This window comes from Oryx dammah, unplaced genomic scaffold, assembly GCF_014754425.2.
Source record: "Oryx dammah isolate SB20612 unplaced genomic scaffold, SCBI_Odam_1.1 HiC_scaffold_5, whole genome shotgun sequence".
Taxonomy (NCBI): domain Eukaryota; kingdom Metazoa; phylum Chordata; class Mammalia; order Artiodactyla; family Bovidae; genus Oryx; species Oryx dammah.
The window spans coordinates 79,218,663-79,223,570 of NW_024070189.1; the positions used below are offsets into that span (position 1 = coordinate 79,218,663).

General features: G+C 40.5%; 1 non-coding gene across 1 annotated transcript; it reads right to left on the reverse strand.

Annotated features, from left to right (window-relative positions):
• Positions 1-3,552: 3,552 nt before the first annotated feature.
• TRNAR-CCU lies at positions 3,553-3,625 on the reverse strand. The gene has a single exon. It is a non-coding gene; the product is annotated as a tRNA-Arg (tRNA).
• Positions 3,626-4,908: the final 1,283 nt, after the last annotated feature.

Consider the following 4,908-nt stretch of genomic DNA (forward strand, 5'->3'; position numbering starts at 1 on the left):
CTACTTGAGAAGCACTTTCTCAGTGCCTCAGAGAAGGCCCTACAATGCCATCTTGCTACTGGATAACTTCGCACACTGCAGAACTGGAGTGAGTATGTGTGATTCTCTATTCTGGCTTATTTGTACCCTCCTTTTCTCCCTATGGAGCTATGAATAAGGATTTGTATTTAAACCAAGCTCATCTGTGAAACATTTTATAGACACATATTTATCTTTACTGGAGATTAGCTTTTCATTCAGAATATTCTCATGCTTATTCTTGGACTTCTTCTTACAAATATCTGTACAACCCACTTTCTATGGGAGCAAAGGAGGGGAGTGGAAGGGGAGGGAGACTGCATTTTTGTTCACAGAAGCAGTAGACCCTATATTCTAATAGTAGGGCTCTGGGAACGAAGATATTGAAGCTCAACTATTTTTAGGGAATGTGTGTTTGTTTTTAACACATTGGGAGTTTGTTTCAGAGATCTCTACTCTATGCAAAAAAAGAAAAAAAAAAAAAGAAACAGGAAATGAAAAAGTCAGCAGAAAGAAGGTCAGACAAAGTTCCAAAGGCCTCCAACATCAATATTTTTTTTTAGGGGGGAAAAAAAGCCAACTTTTTTTTTTTAATGAAAAGAAAACCCTATTTTATTAACTGATGATAGCTTTATGACAGTTGTGTGATCTGGTCTATAATTTCTAAGTCATTCTTGAACTTGGCCCTCTGGAATCTCTCTTCCAGTTGCTCAGGAACTAAATCTCGACAGCATGATTTCTGTGCTGCAAACTGACATCCTGGGCTCCTGGCACAGTGATATTCACATGGCCAAGCAGATGTGAACTGCGCACATGGGGATGTTCCCATAACCTGGTGTCACACCCTTCCAGGGACTGTATAACATAATGGTGCAAAAACAAAATAAAATTAGTCTGGTCCTGTCACATAAATAATAATGTAATATTGCCAAAAGAAGTTGTCTCTGTCGCTCTTTTTTCCTTCCAGTCTTTAGTGAGTTCCCTTCTCTACACTAAGCATTGGGTCAAGACCTAGATATTTCCAAAACGTTGAAATCCTGACTTTGAAAAAGAACAGTGCGATCATATCAAGATGTGATTTTCCTAAAAATGGAGACATTTTAATAAGGGAATCTTCTGAAATTATGAAGTTTTTTATTGCAGACTCAAGATCATTTTTTCTCTTATGGCAGACAAGGGAGTGCTCCCTAGGGAAGGGGCAAAACTTCTACTCAAATGAAATAATTATAGACTTCTAACAGTCTTATGAATAAAGAGAAAAACATACCAGTATTGTACTTTTACTTCTGAAAATTCATCCAGCAAAAATTAATCCTAACAAGGGAAAAAACGTCATGCACAAAGATGTCCAGTGCAATTTTATTTAAAAGAGGAAAACAATTGAGTACTTCTAAATAAATTATTTGCTTAATGCAATATTATACAACCATTTAAAATAAGATATTCAAAGAAGAAATGCTAGAGAATTTGTCAGGTTGTCCCATTAATTTACAATGTACAATTCTAAATGCAGTGTGACCACCAACATTCAACCCAACAGCCATGAGCAGAGAAAAGAGTGGACACAATTTACCAACATTGGTGATTTGTTGCCCTTTGGGTGTTTGTATTATGGGTGGTTTTTCCTTTCACTTTCCGATAGAAGTATGTAAAGTATGTAATGTTTATGATGAAGAAAAAAACCTTTAGTTTCCCAACAAAGAATCATCTTAGCCTAAGCTTTTCTTCCACTCAAGCCATGTAGGTACCCAACTCTTAAAGCAAATTAGATGAATGAGTTTGACTATTCGCGTGTCTTATATTGTCATTTAGTTATAGTTAGAAAGTACTACATTAATAATATAGAAATGATGAAAGACCTTTTTCTCTGCCTGTTGTGCTGGATGAAATAGTACATACCCATTTGTTTTTCAGAAGAAAAATCTTGGTAGTTTAAATCTTGGATAATGGATATGAATTACACACTCATTGGTGGAGAACTTCTTGTCTTTGTTGCTTTATCTAGTGTCTAATTTATAAATTAAAGAAACAAATTCAGTCAAACTGGTAATAATAAAATCATAACAATAAAAGCAACAAAACCCCAAATGCTAGTTGCTATTAATCAGATGATCCCCAAGCAATTTCTGTACAACTCCTTACTTAATATCACACAGTCTTTAAAACTGGTCATATTTGTAGATGAAAAGATGAAATCACAGTGTACAACTTCTCAGCTTCCAGAGGAATTTCATTTATAGTGATGCTATTCCATTTTTTGTAAATAACATGCATGAATTTAGTCCAAATATGCAGTTACCACATGATAGAAGCAGAACATATTTGCTTTTAATAAGTGACCACATTAAAAAGAATTGTGAGTCAAGTTGATGAGGTATAGGAGTACATGGGAAAACTACAAGTTTCCAGCAAAATCAGGGAGAATCTTGAGTAACTTATCCATGTGAACAATGAATCTTTTCTCACATGTTAGGCATCTCCATTCGTGTAGCTGAAATGTTTTGTTTCAAACTTGGCTGGTTTGCATATGAGGTTGTGAAATGACTAAGGCATCATGTTCCTTTTTCTTTTGGAAAAAAGTAAAGAGGTAATAATAGCTTACTTCTGTTATCTATGATTGTATGTTTTCATTGAGATCACCAAGGACAGAGGAAATTGTAGGATATAACTAAACAGGAATTTGATGCAAAGCAGATACCTCCTCTCCCGAGACGATGCGCCTTGGTTAAAGACCTTTCCCCTGATCACTCTGGCAGTGTGGAGTGGAAGAACAGACAGGTACTTCTTGAATGTGTGATCCCAAATCAACTAGAAGAATGTCAGGGGGTATGTTGGGTAGGAGGTGGCTCAAGAGAGAGAAGCATCCAGTGTCAGTTTGGACACATCTATTTCTAAATGTGGCTCAAGAAACCCTCTGAGTTAGAAACAGACATTTCATTTTCAGCTCTGTCTTATGACTTGTGTGCTCCCTGGACTCAAGGCAGGGGGCTGGGCTGCGTCAGCGTGGAGCTCCATTCACCCTCTGAGGCTATAAGACTAGCACTGGTACCTCTCCCCGCAGAGCTACTGTCAGACACCTGGCATACAGAGTGCCTTTGCTGACACCCAGGATGGGATATGATGACAATCACATGTGTTCAGCAGTGTGTGAGAGTGCCTTGCCTTTGGTCCTCTGACTGTGACCTAGAGGGGTGGGGATGGCTGGATAAGTTTGCATTTCTGGAAGATCCCCCGAGTCTCTTCCTTCATCTGGCATTGCTGCAGTTTGGGTTGTGACAGTTCTTCTACTTGTCATTCTTGTGCTCCAGGAGTGGAGCATCCCCAGCTGAAATAGAGGGAGGGATGGTAGTAGTAGGAAGAGGTGGGGCCAGAGGTGACTCCTAGCCCCATAACACCCCAATATTGCTTCCAACCTATAGACCCAAGGATTTTAAAAAAAATATTTATTTATTTTGGCCATGTTGAGTCTTAGTTGCAGCCCACAGGATCTTCATTGCAGTGTGCAGACTCTTAGTTGTGGCATGCTGGGTCTAGTTTCCTGACCAGGGATTGAACCCAGGGCCCCTGCATTAGGAGAGCAGAGTCTTACCCACTGGACCACCAGGGAAGTCCCCAAGGATTTTTTTTTTTTTTAAGTAAATGAAATATGCCTTATGTGGGAAAGAATTATTTGATAGCCTGATGCCAAATCCATCATGTGCTCCAGCTCTTCCAGGACCATCCAAAGTTTGCAATGCCTGCCCCCTGGTCTTTGCCCATCAAGATCTCACCTGACCTCAAGACCTAATTCAGATGCCTTCTTCTCCAGACTTCTTCTCTGATGCCCACGAGTCAGATCAGTTTTATCTTCGTGTGATCGTTTGCATGTTCTGCATTGCATATTAAGACATGTGTAGTGGGAGCTGCATCATACCTGCAGGCCTCTGCCATCGTCCAGGGTCACTGGGTGCCTCAGCCTCCTGGGTCGGCAGCAGGCTGGACAGAGGAGATGGGGTGGCATTCACCTTGTACCCACGTGGCGCTCAGTGGGTCTTGAGGAAGGGAAGTGACAGGGCTTACGGAGGTTCTGGTACAAAGGCTGATTTAGCACAGGGATTTGCAGTGACTTCTAATAATGGACCTTTTACGTGAGCTGAGGCCTAGCTGCCTCTAAATGATAGCCTAGAGCCTGGGGAGCCAGATGGAGTGAACCGCTGGCTGGGAGAAAACCTGGGCCCTGTGATGTGAATGAATGCTTTAGTGCCACACCTCACCAGCATGCCTCCAGGCTCTGAAAAATTTCGTGTTTGATATTGTAAGCTCCCAAAGGAGTGGACTGTGACGGCTCTACTTACTGGAGTATAGCCTGTTGCCCCATGCATAGGGCTGTTTAATAAATACTGTTTAATGCTGGTCGCTCTCGTATCACGAGGTGGAGCAGAGGGGTGTGGAAGGGACTGCCCCAGTGTCCCCAGGGAGCAGCACATGAACTGCTTAGCTAATGATATTTGCTAAATTGTGGGGGAGCAGTGTGACCCTGCCCACCTTTTGTGGGAAGTAACAGGAAAATAGAACTTGTGATTCTCTCCTTCGAACCTGCTCATGGTCTAATCTAAAACTTAGTCCCAGAATTTGCATAAAATAAGGTAAGAGCTGAAGAATTATGTCAAGGCAGGAAGGACTTCACTAAAAATTGCAAAAATCTACCTGATTATTCACTGAGTCTTCAAGACTTCTGTGATGGCTGCTTCGGTATAAAGTAGAAAAAGTGGCTTTTTAAAAAATTGAATTCTTTCATACAGAAGAAAAGCAATTACAGGCATTTTATGTTTCTGCTTAAATAGCTCCATAAAAATCTTGTTAGTTATGTTGTAAAAATGAAATTCTCTGGAATAAGGAGAACGTTTGCTG